The sequence below is a fragment of the Mus musculus genome, chromosome 2, assembly GCF_000001635.26.
Source record: "Mus musculus strain C57BL/6J chromosome 2, GRCm38.p6 C57BL/6J".
NCBI classification, from domain to species: Eukaryota; Metazoa; Chordata; class Mammalia; order Rodentia; family Muridae; genus Mus; species Mus musculus.
In genome coordinates this window covers 174,122,949-174,141,320 of record NC_000068.7, presented here as the reverse complement: position 1 = coordinate 174,141,320, position 18,372 = coordinate 174,122,949, and the positions used below count along the sequence as shown (strand labels likewise).

Here is an 18,372-nt window from a genome sequence, read left to right as displayed (position 1 = left end):
TCACAAATAGTATAAAATACCTTGGTGTGACTCTAGCCAAGAAAGTGAAATATTTGTATAACAAGAACTTCACGTCTCTGAAGAAAGAAATCGAAGAAGACCTCAGAAGATGGAAAGATCTCCCTTGCTCATGGATCTGCAGGATTAACACAGGAAAATGGCCATCTTATCAAAAGTGATCTGCAGATTCAATGTAATCCCCACCAACACTCCAACACAATTCTTCACAGAGATAGAAAGACCAATTCTTAAAGTCATCTAGGATAAAAACAAATAACAAAACAAAACAAAACAAAACAAAAAACCCCCTAGGATTAGCAAAAAAAACAAACCAAACCAAACCAAACAAAAACAAAAACAAAAAAACAAAACAAAAACAAAATACAAAACAAACAAACAAAAAAACATTCTCAGCAGTAAGAGAACTTCTGGGGGAATCACCATCCCTGACTTCAACCTGTACTACAGAGCAATAGTGAGAAAACAGCATGGTATTGGTACAGAGACAGGCAGGTAGATCAATGGAATGGAACTGAAGACCCAGAAATAAACCCATACACGATGGGTTCAATATGGCCACTTGATCTTTGACAAAGAAGGAAAAATTATCTAATGGAAAAAAGACAGCATTTTCAACAGATGGTTAGTCCAACTGGTGGTCAGCATGTAGAACAATGCAAATTGATCCATTCTTATCTCCCTGTACAAAGCTCAAGTCCAAGTGGATCAAGGACCTCCACATAAAACCAGATACACTGAATCTAATAGAAGAGAAAGTAGGAAAGAGCCTTGAACAACACTTGGGCATAAGGGAAATTTTCCTGAGCAGAACACCAATGACTCATGCTCTGTGCTCACCGATTGACAAGTGGGACCTCATACAACTGCAAAGCTTCTAAAAGGCAAAGGACACTGTCAATGGAACAAAATGGCAAGCTACAGATTGGGAAAAGATATTTACCCATCCTACATCCAATAGAGGGCTAATATCTAATGTATACAAAGAACTTAAGAAGTTAGACTCCAGAGAACCAAATAACCCTATTAAAAATGGGTTACAGAGCTAAACAAAGAATTCAAAGCTGAGGAATAACGAATGGCTGAGAAGCACCTAAAGAAATGTTCAACGTCCTGAGTCATCAGGGAAATGCAAATCAAAACAATCCTGAGACTCCACCTCACATTAGTCAGAATGGCTAAGATCAAAAACTCAGGTGACAGCAGACACTGGCGAGGATGTGGAGAAAGAGGAACACTCCTCCATTGCTGGTGGGATTGCAAGCTGGTAAAATCACTTTGGAAATCAATTTGGTGAGTCTTCAGAAAATTGGGAATAGTTCTACCTGAAGACTCATGTATATACCATGACTGAGCATATACCTAAAATATGCTCCAACATATGTCAAGGACACATGATCCACTATGTTCATCGCATCCTTATTTATCAGAGCCAGAAGCTAGAAACAACCCAGATGTCCCTCAACAGAAGAATGGATCCAGAAAATGTGGTACATTTATACAATGGAGTACTACTCAGCTTTTAAAATCAATGAGTTCATGAAATTAGCAGGCAAATGGATGGAGCTAGAAAATAGTATCCTGAGTGAGGTAAGCCAGACACAAAAGAACACAAATGGTATGTACTCACTGATAAGTGCATATTAGCCCAAAAGCTCAGAATACCCACAATGCAACCCACAGAGCATGTGAAGCTGAAGAAGAAGGAACTCGTCAGTGTTTTTGGTTAGAGAATTGAGACCAGTTCTATTTAGAACCATTGTTGAGTTGTGTATTGATTTTGTTTATTTTGTGATTGGTTGTCTTTCCTTTCTTCCTCTTCTGCTTAGAGCACTATTTTAACATGGTTTGTTTTTTTCCTGTGGCTTCTTATGGGTAAATTCATTTTGTTTTTTAGTATATATGATTTTCCTAGTTTTCTCTGTGGAGCTGGCTTAGTGGTCATAGCTTCCTTTGGTCATTTTTTTTTTCTATGGGATCTTCTTTCTTCTTCTCCTCCTCCTTCTTTCTTCTTCTCCTCCTCCTCTTCCTCCTCCTCCTTCCTCTTCCTCTTCCTCTTCCTCTTCCTCTTCCTCTTCCTCTTCCTCTTCTTCTTCTTCTTCTTCTTCTTCTTCTTCTTCTTCTTCTTCTTCTTCTTCTTCTTCTTCTTCTTTTTCCTTTAAGTGTTACAGTTTTCCTGGGCATGGTAGCTTAGGTTGGCAGTTATCTTCCAGAGCTTAAATATGTCATTTCTGGCCCTTCTGGCTTTCTAAGTGACGGTTGTGTAATCTGGAGTCTGACACTGCTTCTCTCTTGCACCCTCAGTGTATTTATTTCGTGTTGTTGTTCTGTATTCACAGTGTTTGAGTGGCTAATCTCGAGTGTCACTTTGACTATATCTATAATCAACTAAAACCCAAGCTGCTGGGCACAGCTGTGAGGGCTTCCCTTTTGTTTTTTTTTTTTTTAATCAGATTATTTGAGGTGGGAATACTCACCCTAAATCTTGGCCACACCTTCTAGTGGCATCCTCATAAAAGAACACATAAAGGGGATTTTGCTTGTCGCTTGCTTGTTTTCTCGATGTCAAGTTTGTCTATCTTGTTACTGGAGTCTTTATTAAATCCAATGTCGTCAGAATTACAATGAAGACTGAAAAACAACAACACTCTGGGAATTCTCCAGGCCTCCAGTCTCATGGACTGGACAGGCCTTTCCATTGTCATATAGAAATTGTTAGACTATGATACCTTCTGTAAGCTAGTCTAATACATTTCATTCACTCTATCAAATCTGTTCCTTTGGACAATGTTTAACTTATAATATGGGGAAGGGAGGATCTTTTTTTGGTCTTGTTTGAATTGGCATCTTGTTTTCTAACACTGGGAAGTTTCGTTTCGATTCTTTGGAAAACGCCTTCTACGCCTTTTGAACAAGGTTCTTTTCCTTTTTCTATGCCCATAACTCAGGGTTTGTCTTTTCAGTTTCCTATGTATCTTGGAAATCTCACCAGTCTTTCCTCTTTTGTTCTTTGCTTTATTGGGCTGTTCTTGTCTCCCTTCTCATCTTCAAACTCAGCTTCTCCGGATGCCCTCACCCACCGCAGAGCTGGTTCGCTGGGCTCACTGTATTCTGTCTCTCGAATCCCAGGTGGGTCTACTTGATGATCTCCTCATCTCTGCTAAATTCCTTCCCCGTCTCAACCGCCTCCTTCCTGCTTTTATTCAGCTGTTTGTTTTTGTGTCTTTGAACACACTTAGATCTGAGTTCTCTCTTTGGGATTTAATCGTGCTGTCTTGACTTTCCGTGTGTCTTACATTAATGCATCAGGGTTTATGTATCTGATGTTACTGCTTTTCTTGGCTTAACTTTTATCAGCTATATTCTTTCAGTTGTAGTACTTGCAATGTTCTAATGGGGTTTGAATTTTGGTAATTCAGGAAATAATTTCTCAGTCCAGGAGCCCTGAGCTCTTGTAAGTTGTACACTATTTCCCGAGTAGGGTATTAACTGATGAGCAACCATGGCTGTTTGGTATTGTCACTACATAATTGTCACAGTAGCTAATTAATAAAAGTGGCTCCTTAAACATAAACAAAAGTGGCTAGAGTAGGCTAGGAGTGGTGGAGAACTCCTTTAATCCCAGTTCTCAGGAGGCAGAGGTAGGTGAATCTCTGTGAGCCTAAGGTTAGTCTACATAGTGAGTTCCAGGACAGATAAATCTCCATAGACAGACAAAAGAATGACAGGGGGAGGAAAAACTGGATAGTGTAGTGTATACATAGGTTCAGTTAAGGAGATTAGAAGTGGGAGGGGATGGGAGAAGTAAGAATGAGGACTAGATGGACTTGGGAAAGATAGGGTGGACGGAAACGAGGGTTAAGTAGTATTAGATCAACTTGGAAGAAGAGAGAAAAAAATCAAACTGGAAAAAGTGGCTAAGAGGCAAGAGTTGGGAATTATTGGGGGGGGGGTCTATAAATTTGGGAAATTGTTAAACTATGCAAGGTTATAACAAAGAAGAAAAAGGAGAAGCTAGACAATGCTCAGTAGTTAGGAGTACTGGGCATTCTTCTAGAGGACTTCGGTTCAATTCCCAGCAGCCACATCGAACCATCTGGAACTCCATTCCCAGGGGCTCTGACACCTTCTGGCCCCTGCAGGTATGAAGTTTACCCATGGCACACAGACATATACGTAGGCAAAGCACTTATAGACATAAGATAAAGATAGTAAAATTTAAACTATTCTAAAGAAGTAGAAGACAAGGTGGGAAAAAATGGCAGCCTCACCCTAAAGTAACCGATACAGCAGAAACAGAAGCAAAACCATCACAAGACATATGTGTAAGAGCAGAGGTAAATGATAAAAAGTAAAAGATAAAAGACATACTTGCAGAATAAACGACACAACTCTGCTGAGTTTAAAGATGGCATTCTCAAATCCCTCTAGGTCCAGCAGGCTCCGTGTAGTGTTGTGCAGCAGAGGGGAAGTGAGAGCTCTCCCTCTCTCCAACCCACACTCTTTGGGGACCTTTGGAGCTCTGCTGAGCTACAGGCCTGGTTCTCATGTGCTTTCTGGCACTGAGCCATCCTCTGGACCCTTGGCATCCTCCCACCCTGTGGCATTCCCTGGTCTTTCTGGTCTTTCTGCTTTGACAGAGTCCTGAAATGTTCCCTGGTGGTCTGCTGCCACTCAAACCCCCTCTGGTCCTATGGTATTCTCTGGCCCCCTGTTGGTTAATTTTTAAGTACTTTATATATTCTGGGTATTGATCCCTGTCAGAATTGTACCTGGCAGAGATCTTCTTCCCTCTGAGGCTGTCTCTTCACTCCAGTAATTGTTTCCTTTGCTGTGGGGAGCTTTTAAGTTTGATAAAGCCCATTTGTCAATCCCTGCTATTATTCCCTAAGCTGCTGGAGCCCATTCGGAAAGTAGCCATCTATCCTGTGTCGAGAGGTGTCTGCCCACAGTAGTTTCAAGTTCACATTAAAGTCTGTACTGCTTGAACTGACTTTGGCACAGAGCGAGGAGCAAGGGTTTTGTTTAATTCTTCTGCATGCAGATATCCAGTTCCCCTGGGAGCTCAAGCTAAGGAAGGCTGCATTTTCTCCAATGATTTTGTCCCAGGAAGCTAAGGAACCAGGGGCTGTAGAGTCAAGTTGGTGGGTACTTGCTGTGTACCCATGAAGGCTTGGTGCTCATGCATAGAGGTATGTGCATGGACCCCCAGTGCTGGCAGGCAGAGAAAGAAGGATTCCCCACGGTTCTCTGGCCAGCCAGTCTTGCCTTATTGGTGATCACCAAGTCCCAGTGAGAGATTCTGTCTCAGAACAAATTGTTGGGTGGCTCCTGAAGAATTATACCCAGTATTTACTTCTGGCCTCCACAAACATGGGGACAAGCAAACACTTGTGCATGCACATGTATTGTGTGCGCAGGCACACATGCACACACACTGACTTGCAAAGGAATCAGATAGCTGTCACCATGAGGGTTTGTTTCTAGGTCCTTTATTCTATTACTTGGTCTGTTTGTTTTGGCGGTGGTGCCAAGCTATCTTTGTTACTATAGCTAGATATTATAATTTAAAATGAGGCATTTCAATCTTTCCATTGCTGGTCTTTTGTTCAGAGTTGCTTTGTTAAATTCTGCATCTTTTGTGATCCATTTAACTTAAGTTTTATTTTTCTAGTTCCTGGAAGAATATCTTTGGAATAATGGTGGATATATTATTGAATCCCTAGATCCTCTTGGATCATATAGCCATTTTCACAGTGTTAACATTTTTATATTATTATTTTCCTTTTATGTATATGGGTGTTTTGTCTGTATAGGACGTATGTGCCCAGTGTCTGTAGAGGCTAGAAGTGGGCACTGGGTCCCCTGGATGTAATTCCATTGTGTTTCTAACATTTTCTTTAATGTAGGATCTTGAATCTATGAATTTTCTTTCTAGAACTACCCGAGGTGACTCCCAGGTTATGGTTTTATTTTGCTCTCATTTAACTCTTCACCAGTTACCCAAAGGCATGATGTTGAGTTTCCATGTTGATATTGCTTCAGCAGTCAGTTTCACAGTTGATTTCTAATTGTATTCCAGTATGACTTGATAAAACACAAGAAAATATCTCAGGGTTTGGGGGCTTTTTTTCTTTATTATTTGTTAAGACTTTCTTTATGCGTGGCACACGCCTTTAATCCCAGTACTCGGGAGGCAGAGGCAGGCGCATTTCTGAGTTCGAGGCTAGCCTGGTCTACAGAGTGAGTTCCAGGACAGCCAGGGCTCCACAGAGGAAACCCTATCTCAAAAAACCAAAAAAAAAAGACCTTCTTTATGACATAAAATGTGAGCACGTTGAGGAATATGCTAAGAACTTATGAGAAGAATGTACATATTCTTCAGCAGGTCAGTGAAATGGTCCATAGACAGAGCTGTCACTTGAGAACGTTTGTCTGTGATAATAGTAGTTTCTTTGTTGATTATTTCGTCTGGCTGATCTTCTTCTAATGAGATTGGGGGAGTGAAATCACCCACTATTATTAGGTCTGGACCATCTGCTCCTGTGTGTCTGCTAGTATTTGTTTTATGAAATAGGATGCCCTGTTACATCCATATCACCCTGCAGATGCCGATCTTCTCCGAAATTGAGTGTGCTAACATTCAGTGTACATATGCTGATGTCCTCATGGACAAAAGAGCCAACAGACCTGCCATTTGTCACCTGACCTCCACATGCCTTCTGACACACACACACACACACACACACACACACGATAAATGTAATAGGTTTTTTTGAGATAATAATATAATTACATAATTTCTCCTCCTTCTTTCTCCCTCCAAACTCTCTCATATGTGTTTGCTTTCTTTCATGACCTCGGTTTTCATTAGTTGGTGTGTGTGCGCACACATGCCTGTGCAGATGTTTATTCAGGTGTGTGTTCCTATTCCTACGCACAGAAATACAACCTGCTCATTCTGTATAACGTCAGTTGTTTGTGTGTTCTCGGGAATGAGCATTTCGGTTTGGAGAACCAATTGCGTGCTCTTCCCTGGGAAAGACTATTTCTTTAGCTCTTAGCATTTTGACATGGTTACCTAAACAGGAGCTGAAGGGGAACAGCAGCAAGAGATGCTTGTCTCTACCACGGGCAGAGAAGAGCTCACAAGGAATCAACCCTACATTAAACAAGTCTGTAAAGAAGAACTGGACAGGAAGATGACTTAGCAGTTAAAGACGTGTGTGCTGCTATTGCAGAGAACTTCAGCCGTGTCACTGGCAGCTCACAGCCTCAGGGGATCCCATACCCCTGGCCTTTGTGGGAACTTGCACTCATAGGCACTGGACACAAAAGAATAAACATAGTTAAAAATAAAAACTAAAATTTAAGAAAAAGTAGGAATATTTTTTTCTGCATCAGTCTTTCTTTTCTTACTGAGTTCAGGAACGAGCGTTGGGCATACCAGCGTTGTCCCACACATCCCAGAGCTTCTCGTCCGAAACCATTGTCTCCTTCCTCAGACGGCATCATTTCTGTTGCTCTCCCGCAGACTTACTGCCTCTGGCCTCCTTCTTCTTCATCCTGCTGCGATCGTAGTCTGTTTCATTATTCCAGATACTGCTCTTCTCAACTCTAAAACCCTGGTCTAACTGTTTTCTAATTAGCCTTTGATTTTGGTAATAACTTTCCATTTGCAAAATTTTGCAAAATGAATACAGTTCATTTCCACCCATCCCCCCACCACACCAGTTTCTCTCTGGCGCTAATGCTGGTGTCCTACTGTAATACGATATGCCCATCAAAGCTAACCATGGGTTGATGTCCCTGATGAACTGTGCATCTAGAAAAACCAGACCCCAGATCCTGCAAAGATCACACCAGTCCTTGCATACTCTGGTCACGTATTGCTGTCACTGGCCTAGGGTGCCACATCACATCTGCGGCTCTCTTCTAGTTTGTCTTTGTTAAACTTTGACTTTTTAGTGTCACCTCAGTAAAGATCACACAGATAACTGGGGTTTTGGTCTTTTCTAATCTCATCATCTAGACCATCTCATGGCTAAATTTGGCTACCCTGTATTTGTTTGTTAGACTGTTGTTTGCTGTTTTGTTTTTGTATCTTGTTTTTATGTTTTGTTCCATTTTATTGGTTGCCTTTCTTCTTAAGGAATGATCTACTGGGCAGTGGTGGCACACGCCTTTAATTCCAGGACTCAGGAGGCAGAGGCAGGCAGATTTCTGAGTTCAAGGCCAGCCTGGTCTACAGAGTGAGTTCCAGGACAGCCAGGGCTACACAGAGAAACCGAGTCTCAAACCGCCCTCAAAAAAGGGAAAAGAAAAAAAAAAGGAATTGGTCATGTGTTCCAGGTTCTTAGTAGACTGAGTAATGTTACATGTTTCTGGCTGTTTGTCTTTCCTGTGTAAGAAGATGGAATCCTGTTAAAACCCTTCTGCGAATGTGCGTTTTCTCTCCTTCCTCCTGCTCATGCTCTGGCTCCTTCTCCCCTTGTCCTCACCCTTCTCCTCCTCCCACACCCTTCTGCCCGCTCTGCTTCCCACCAGCTTCCCACTGTAAGCTCCTGGTCTTTTCCCGAGGACGGTGGCTCTGCTATCAGCTATTTGCAGACTTTGACTCTTCTGTTTGGCTTCAGTGGTCGGAGTGTTATTGCTGAGACCTTTGACCTCCGAGTGATTTGGCAGCTGACTTCTACTCAGTTGCATTCTGGGCAGGAATAGTGGGGAGTCTGTTGGTGCCCAATAGTCCTGTGCCAGGGACTGGGGCATCTTCAGGGGCAAAGCTCTGGGAGCGTGCTTCTCCCTGTATGTATCAATTACTCTTCCCATAGCTAGGACAAAAGCAATCCAAAGGCCAAAGGGCTCATTGGGTTTATAGTATAGAAAGCAGCTGTCCATGCTGGCACTGGAACCTAGGCATCCGATCACATCACATCTGCCTTCTGAGTGCTCACTCTCTTCTTATGAGGAAGGCCGGGACCACAGGCCATGAGATGGTGTCATCTACATGCCACCAGAGGTCTTTCTTCCTCTGTTAAAGGTGAACCCAGAAGTATGTTTCCATGGTGACCCGTAGGGGGACAGTAAGGCCTGGCCATCGTACCTCATCTCCCTCTGTCAGCCCAGGACTGTTTTCAGGAGATTGGCTTTTGCATCTGTTGAGAGTTCACACTTGATTCTGGTTTTCCAACAACCACTGACATTGTGCTCTTATGGCCTCCTGAGAGGTGTCAATGCAGTCACAAGAGACAGGGCTGAGCTGGGAATGAGTTGGGAATCATCGGGGCAAAATCCTATGGCCAGGATGTGGAGGAGCTTCACGGTGGTGTGGAACTGACACCTTAACTATGTACTACAGAGAACCTGCATTTATTCCAGTGGCCCCTGTGTGTGAAAATGGGTTCCAGGAACACGGGTGAGCAGAGATTGCCTCTGGTGAAGTGCAGCCTGGGCCCTTCACAGTTGTGGGCTCTGCCAAGCTCTTCTCTGCTCAGAACTCCTTGATGGCTTCTAGGGCTCTCGGAGTGCAAGCTCAGCTCACTCTACAGCCCACCTCCCACCTCACCTCACAGTTTTCCAATTAGAAAGGCCTCTGTGTTGTCCCAGCAGCCGGTCACAGTCTCTCCTATCTGCATATGCATTTTCCTCTGTCTGGAAGGATTTTTGTCTATCCTCTGCTCCATTTAAACTTGTATCTCTGTACTCTCAGCTCAATTATCTGGCCCTTAACAAGTAATTAGGTGTGTGTGCACACGTGTGTGTGTGTGTGTGTGTGTGCGTGTGTGTGTGTGTGTGTTTGTGTGTGTGATGTATATGAATGGGCACACGTGTCATGGCAAGCATGTGGAGGTCAGAGGACAACTCTGTACCATCTGCTATGTCAATTGAACTTGGCTCATGGGCCTGCACAGCAAACACCTATGCCTACTGAGCCATCTTGCCATCCCATCATCCATCTAGTCTTTGAATGATGTCTCCAAAATGTCCTCATCCTCCCCCCTCCCGAAGTTTCAGGGAGGTTGTTGCAGTCTTTAGTGTCTTTACTTGTGTGACAACCTGATGAGCACCCATCACCCCTGCTAGGCTGTGGCCATCATGAAACTGAAAATTATCTTTTCAACACTGTCTCTTGGCACCTGACACCAAGGAGGAATAAGGTGCGCGCTTGTTGAATGAATGAATAAAAACATGCCGGAAGGTAAGGAGAAGGATGAGGTAGTCCTCTCTGCTGTCTCTGTGTCTGCCAGCTGTTTATTTATAGCGTGGGAGGAAATGGAACTGTGATGTCTCCCAGCACAGATGGATATGATGTCTTCCTTTGGGGGTCTCAAGGAACCATGTGTGGCTGTCTTGTTTGGAGTTCCCAGGGCCGAGTGAAGGCTGGCTGAGGAAGGAGATCGGAGGGACAGAGGTGGGTCATCAGCTGGGAAGGAAGAGGCTGAGACCCACTCCCCGGCCTCCGTCCCTTGGGATCTGGGCTTTTGCACCCCCACGTCAGTGATGTATTTCTGACATTTAAACATTTGGCCAGTGTGTAATGGATATCTAGCATATGGTGAAGGAAGCCACAAGAACACTGGCCAAATGCTCAGCCATGCCCTGAGGGAGTCCTGGAAACATCCCTCCTGGCTCAGATAGAGCCTTGGCTGAAAGGGTGTCCTATCTAGACCATCTACTGTGGGTGGGAAAATGAAAAGGGTGTCTTGTGACAGAGAACACCCCAACAGATCACCAAACATGCTACATAAATGAAAGATTCAGGGAAACTCCTAGTCCCGGAGCTACTGAGATGACTGAGTTGGTCGGAGTTCTGCTAGCCTCAAAGCTACTGTTCACAGACCAGCCTAACTCCCTGGCCAGGGTGCCCAGGAACCATCCATACTGCTAAGTGCTTATTTACCCCTTGTGTGTGTGTGTGTGTGTGTGTGTGTGTGTGTGTTCGTGTTTGTGACATGTTCAGGGGTGTGTGCCCATGTATACATGTGGAAACCAGAGGTCAACCTCAGATTTTATGTCTCTGGAGCTATCTTTTTCTCCCCCTGTTTTTTGCTGTTTTGTTTTGTTTTTGAGACAGGATCTCTCACTGGCCCAGGCCTTGCAGTTTAGGCTGGGGTCCAAGAATTCCTCTTCTCCCCATCTGCAAGAACTGAAATGGAAAGCTCACATCACTTTCAGCTGGTTTTTTATGTGAACTCCGGGGATCTAACTCAGGTCTTCATGATTGTGTGGCAAGCCATCTCCCACAAAAAAAAAAAAATGTATTGTTTTTATTCTGGCAAATATATATACAACATAAAATTTGCCATCTTCCCCAGTTTTAACTGTATGAGTTTTGAGAGAATTCACCCTGTGCAAGCCTCCGGACCACCCACCTCCAGAGCTACACTGATTCTGTTGAACTTAAACTCTCTCCCCATCAAACTAACTCTCCTACCTTCTCTCCCTCAGCCCTGTAATACTCTAGTTTCACCACTGAGTCTGGGGACCCCTGTGACTGGCTTATTTTCCACAACAGAGCAGCATCAAGATTCATCCAAGTTGTGGCTTGGGTCTGGGTTGCCCTCTCTCGGGTCCACTTCACACGCACCGTACACATTTGCATCCCTCCCTCATCTCTCCATACCCGCTGTAATTGAGTGTGTGGTGAGAGCTATCATGTTAGCTACAACCATGGGCCTACACACCTAGCTCTGAAAACTTTCCTTGGCTTCTCAGAAGACGTGCTCAGTAGAAGAACTGCTGTGTCATGGGGTAATTGTCCTTGAACTTTTGGGAGAGCAGCAGGCTGTATCCCTAGCGCTCACGCCATGCGACATACCAGCCCCGCGTGACAGCTCCAATTTCCCTCCAGCCTCATCAACATTGATTATCTTCTGGGTTCCTTGCATAGCAGCCACCCTAATGGGTGCGAGGTTGTAGCTCGCTGTAATTTTGTCTCGCATTTTTCTAACCATTAGCCACGTTGAACATCTTTTCATGTGCTCATTAGCCGTTTGTGTATCTTCTTAGGAAAAATGTCTATTCAACTCCTTCGCCTATTTTTGAATTAGGCTGTTTTCTGTTGTTGCTATTTGGTGGGAGCTTTGTTGTCCTTGCTGCTGCTTTTGAGATGAGCTCGCACTGTGTAGCCCAGCCTGGCCCCCAGCTCACGACTCTCCCACCTCAGTATCCAAAGTAGCTTGAATTACAGGTGCCTGCCATTGTGCCACCTAAATTGGTCTGTCTCGCTTTGGGAGAATGAGGTGGAGGAAATGAGCCAGGGCTTTGTGTCTGCTAGACAACGCTCTGCTACATAATTTTGAGTTATAGGTGTTTATGTATTCTGGGTCAGACCCTTATTAGATATGTAATTTACAAATGTTTTCTCCTTTTTACTCTGTTAATAGTGTTTTTTGATGTGTTTATATACAGGGAGGGGGTATACATTGCTCATGTATACCTGTGGGGAGGTACGTGTGTGGCTACCTGTGTGTGTTATATGCATGTGTAAATGTGGGTATGTATGTGTGTGGTATGTGTGTGTGAGTATGTGTGTGTATGTGTGTGTATATAGGAGAAAAGTGGACATTGGGTGTGTTTCTCTGTTGTTCTCCATCATATTTTTGGAGAGAGACAGAGTCTCTCACTGAGCCCAGAATCACTAGTTGAGCATCATGAACAGGTCATCAAGCCCCAGGGATCTGTCCGTCTGTCTGTCCTAGACTCCTGATGCTGGACTTTGCCTGCATGTTCAGCTGGATCCGTATGTGTATGGGGAACTGAGGACGGGTCTGGGCCTCACACTTGCACATCAAGCACTTCGCTGTCTGAGCCACAGTCTCCACCATCCTCATCCTTTTTGATGCACAACATTTTAGAATTTTCACCAATCCCAACTTTCTTCTTTGTGTTCTTCCATTGCCAGAGCTATCAAGGTCATGTCCTAGACGTCATTGTCACATGCAACGCCATGGAGCTTATGTGTGTTACTGGTGCAGAACCTGAGGCTCAGCACCCAGGCCACATGCAGAGCCTCCTGGGTATACACTCACTGTCGAGTGCCTTGGAAAGTGCCATCTCTCTGACCACACAGAGTGTGGTGCATTGTGTGGGGGTGGGAACAAAGGACAGAGGGTCTTAGAGGACCAGAGAGCTCTTTCAGTGCACAGGCTATGCCAGGCCAGATGACCCTTACTCTGCATACAAGCACCAATCATCTGTGGACTTGGGCCTCTGTAGATGCTATACAGGACAAGATCATAGCAGCTGTCTAGCAAGCAGCAAACTGCTGGTGACATATTAGCTATTCTTGTGATGGCCCATGGTTGGAATAGATGCTAGCCTCTAAGGTCAGCCTTAGGACTTTGATTTCCACCAAGCAGGCTCCCCGGGCACCACACACAGCCTTCTCCAGCCTCCAGCAAGGCAGCTGAGGCTTCTCATAACAGTTGATTTCTAAGGTTCAGGGTGGGAAGACACTCCCAAGAGAGGGGTCTGTGCTTAAGGGAGTTTACTTGCAGGTGATGTTGGATCAATGTGGGTGAATGAAGAAGCTAGCTTTATGCCGTTGGTATACTGATGTCATACTGGACTTGGCGTGGGCATGAATCTCAGAGACTCATCCAGCGCATGACAGGAAAGAAGACAAACAAGTAAAGGTGCGTGGGGTGGAAGAAGGAAGGTCCCCCCACCCCCCAGAGCAGGCCAGGGCCAGCCAACAAGAACAGAGGCTTCTGGCTGGAGGCACCTTTTGTTCTGACTGCAGACCGGGAACGAGAACCAGGCTTCTGAACCTTTTAAGCTTGGGAGGGTGATTTCGTTTTCCTGCTGCATCCTCCTCCCTGGATTGATCTCAGAAACCCTCAGGACCACAGCAGGCCCCAAAGAAAGCCAAAATGGCCTCTGGATTAGACACGGATATGGACAGGTCTTCTCCTCAAAGGAGTGTTAGTTTATCTCTTGTCTTCCCCTCCAGCCCCCCTCAGCCGAGGCTGTATCTGGGGGTGGAGACTGGGTTTGGGGGGACCAACCTGGAGACAGCCCCCCCCCCCCCCCCCCCCGCCCGCCCGCTCTGAATCCTGAGTAGGAGCTTCACAGCGGGACCTGTAGCTAAGCCCAGTGTGGGGGCGGGGTGTGGAGTGAGCCAGCTGCAGCGCTTGTCTTCCGGCAGAGCTCACAGGATGACAGTACCCCACATGTGCGTGGGGTTGGTACTTTTCCAAGGGCTTTTAAATGCATTATCTTGTTGGAGGCGCATTTGAGGCAAGGACTCGGAACAGACTGGAAAACAACTAATTTACTGAGTCCTGAATGGAGAGGAAGCTGAATACAGCCTGTATTTTTGCTGAATCTCAAACCAAAACAACCTTTTGTTAAAGAACAAACAAATAAACAAAAATGTTGAACACTAATTCACCAGGGAACATCCGCCTGAGCAGGAGCTTCAGGCAGAGTCACAGCAGAAAATTCAACAGGCATTTACTGGGCACTGAGGGACCTGCTGGGATCAGAGGCCCGGGGAGGGGTGGGCACTGCAGCATGTCCTTGCGGCAAAGAACAACCTTCCCGGAAACCCTCCAGCCGGGAACTCACGGGAGATGCTGGAGGGAGGGGCTTGGTGCTTGATGCTCTAGGTGTGGGGCTCTGAGCAGAGGCCGAGGGGCAGGCTGGGGTGGAGGAGGGCGATGTGCCTGAACAGGGTGTCCCCTTGGGAAGGGCCTGGATGAGGAGGTTTGGGAACTCGTGTCAGCAGCCTCTGATGGAGTCATACCTAGAAGCAAACCGCAGTGTGTGTGTGAGTGTGTTGGGGGTGTCTCCTGGCACCCAACACCCTCTGTAGAAATAGCTCTCACTTGGTTCCCCCCCCCTTCTTGTTTCTTTGTTTTTGTTTGTTTTGTTTGAGGCAGGATTTCCTCTGTATAGCCCTCCCTAGCCGTTCTGGAACTTGCTCAGTAGACTAGGGTTGCCTCAAACTCAGAGGTCTGCCTGCCTCTGCCTCCCAAGTGCTGGGATTAAAGGCGTGCAGCATCAGCGCCTGGCAACCTGGTTCCCTTCTTCTAAGAAAAATGTTTGTATATATTTGTATGTGTGTATACATACAAACATATGCATATATGTGTGTATATGTGCATATGAATTCACATGTGTACGTGTGTGGTGGTGGGGATAAAGATATGTATATATTTGTATGTGTTTACATGTAGATGCCAGATATCTGGAGTCTTTCCTGAGTTGCTTCTTACCTTAATTTGTTAGACAATGATTTGCTAGACAGGCTGACCAGCAAGCTCCAAGAATCTTCATGTCTCTATCTCCCAAATGCTGGGATTAAAGGCACATACTGCTGTGTCTGCCTTTTACCTGGCTTCTCTCTATCTAAACTCAGGTCCTCATGATTGCACGGCAAGTACTTTACTGAATGAGTTCTCTCTTCCAGCTCTTCCATCTCAATGGGCTTCAGAGGCCACTTCAGCACCCATAAGGGTCAGGTAAGCAGACTTCTTCCTAAAACACCCATCATGTCTTGTAAGGGGTTACTCCCCTGTTGCAGTCACTTAGCACTGCGCGGTCTAAGATCTGGGTAGCAAAGATGGAGATCTGACACTGACTTTTCCTTGTTTCTTCCATCCAGTTTGGATCTAGCTTTGACTGGATCTGTCCTCTGGGGATATTGTGTTGGAGGTGCAGCCACACTCTGTGCAGCCACGCTTAGAGGTGGTATTACGGAAAGGTGGTGGCTGGGTCGACAGGAAGAGTCTTTGTGAGGGATTATGTATACTTTGGGGATGTCTGTGGGCAACTGCCTTAAGTTAAATGATAGGGGAAACCACAGCCTACTGTGGGTGGTGTCATTCCCTAAGCAGGGCATCCTGAACTGTGAGGAGTTGAATCACTGAGATGAACACCGGCATGCGTTCACGCATTTCTCCCCACTTATAACTCTCCACAGTGATGGACAGTAGCCAGGAATTCTAAGCTAAATCCTCTCTCTCTCCTTAGCCGCTCTTCCTCACGGGGTTTTAGTCACAGAAGTGGAACTAGATAGCGCTGACTTTGCCGGTGGATTAAGCCACTGAGGAGTTCATGCTGAAACTGGGTGGTGAAAGCTGACAGCCAAAGCAGTTCTTGACATTTCTTCTCTGACTCCCAGCTACCACGAGGTGAGCAGCCTTGACAGCTACCTGCTCCTACCAGCTGCCTTCTGTAGCAGGTCAATGCCTTCATACAAACCGTGGATGGAGCCCTCTGAAACCATGAGTGAAAATAAAAGGTTTCCCTTCCTGTTGATTTTCCTGGGGATTTGTCAGTGTAAAAAAAGCTGATTGATGCCCGTTTGCTGGCACAGAGAGAACTGATTTGGGGGAGTGTCTTCTTGGGTTTTGGGGACTTGAATGGGGTACCGTTATGGCTGTTGCCCATACCCAGCTCAATCAGCCCACTCCTTCAGGCTGCAATGTGGAGACCAGCTGACTTTTCTCCTGCAAGGCTGAAGTGCTCAGGCCTAGGGCTATGAGGACAAACCAGGCACTGGGTGACTGGAGGCACAGGAGTGACCAGAGAAGGTGAGCTTGGGTGAGACACTCCCGGCCATAAAACAACATGGCTCCCACACCTACCTTGTGCTTCTAAGCAGATTCAGGCCACTTTCAGTGTTCCCCGAAAGGCCAAAGGTGTATGTTTCTATGTTCCCTTAGCATGGGTGCATGGGTTCTTAACGATGGTCCTGTCTAGGGCTCCTTATGTTAATACAGAGAGTAGGTCTTCCTTCTGTGCTCTCCAAGTCAGGGGGAAGCTGGGCAGCTCCTAGCATGGAAGCTGAAGGTTCTGCTCCTCCTTGGGCATGCCAGGTGGTCACCCACTGTGGTCATGGTGAGGATGACCACAGCCTAGCTCACTCAGAATCAATCCTGCCTAGGAAATGGTGCCGCCCACGGTGGGCTGTGTCTTCCCCACAAAATTGAACTTAAGAGAATGCATCAAATACATGCCTATAGGCCGACTCAGTGTAGACAATCCCTCGTTGAGATCCTTCCTGGGTGATTCTAGGTTATGTCAAGTTGACAGTTAAAATGGACATCGTCTTCATGATGATAGTGGTCCAGTTGCCTCTGCACACCTTCCTCATATACTGGGCAAGCCACATTTCTGTGCAGTTCTCCAGAGCCTAGGCTGACCTGACTCTAAGACTGTTCATCTGCCACAATAGAGGTCTTGCAACCCTGTGACTCCTGCTGGGACTCCAGCAGAGCTTGGGGAAGCAGTTGTACCCTTAAGCCCTTTGACCTTTGGAAAGCGAACCTTTGGCTCACCCCCAGAAGCCCCAACACTGGGCATGCCAGCCAGGCCCTGCGGCTGCAGCTGATCCCCAGCTGGGTCCCTACCGCTGTGGCTGCCTTTGTACTCATACAAGGGAGACTCAGTTCCCCTGATGCTCTGTGACCCCTGTTTCCTGTGTCCACATGGGCACAGCTCCCTGGCATGGGGTGGGATGGGGATGGTGCCAGCTGCCCTAGAGAATGAACCAGACCACCTTGGTGACACTTCCCTCCTCTGGGGTGTCTCAGGGAGGTGTTGAGAGCTGCTACTGCAAGCAATTAAGTGGACTAATGACCCATGGAGGCCCCTGCCCTCCAGCATGGCCATGCCTCCCCGTACACAGAAGCCCACAGCTCCCCAGTCATTTGGCCACTGCCCATAACAGCTATTGACTGTCAAGCAAGGTTTCTCAGATAGGGCTAGAACCTAAGAGTTGACTTTGACTTTTCGGGCCTGCCTGGAGTTATGTACAAAGTAGACGATTATTAAACATTTGCATGGTATCAGACCAGAAACAGATACCTTCTTTCCAGGGCTGGAGAGAAGTGGAATCCAGGGGTTGGGGTGGGGTGGGAGTGGGAGTGGGGGCTTAGGCTGAGGTTTGTCGGTGAACTGGCACAGCATTTCAGGGCACGCAGTCTGCACATCTGCAGGCAGGCCCTTGCCTTGCTACCCATTACAGAAGGTGTAGGAAGCGACTCCCTACTCACTGGGGTCTAGTCCTGATCTCTCAGGCAGTCACAATGGGATGTACTGTGTTGGAAGACAGAGAGCAGGTGGGTTTTGTCTAAAATGGGGTCAATGTATCTCCAGATACTATGAGACCCCTGTCCCCTCCCCCTGTCCCTCCCCCTGTCCCCTGTCCCTTTCCTGTAGCCTAGGGTTGGTGTTTCAGACCCTGAACCCTGGTTGGGCTCCCAGGAATCACAGGTAGTTTCCAAATCAGGCCCTTTATGCCCTAGGACTTCTCTGGTAGGAACTGTGAGATTCATGTTCAGAGTTGAGGAAAGCCAAGTCTACCCCAATATGAACAGAGCCTCTCAGAAGCCCCCCCCCCCA

At 46.2% G+C, this 18,372-nt stretch overlaps 1 long non-coding RNA gene across 1 annotated transcript in view; it reads left to right on the top strand.

Annotated features, from left to right (window-relative positions):
- Positions 1-16,283, top strand: part of Gm10714 (predicted gene 10714) — a 58,881-nt gene extending 42,598 nt beyond the window's left edge. Inside the window, exons 3-4 of the long non-coding RNA NR_040530.1 lie at positions 15,434-15,485; positions 15,629-16,283. This is a non-coding gene — a long non-coding RNA (predicted gene 10714). The remainder of the gene's footprint in view (positions 1-15,433; positions 15,486-15,628) is intronic.
- The last annotated feature ends 2,089 nt before the right edge of the window (positions 16,284-18,372 follow it).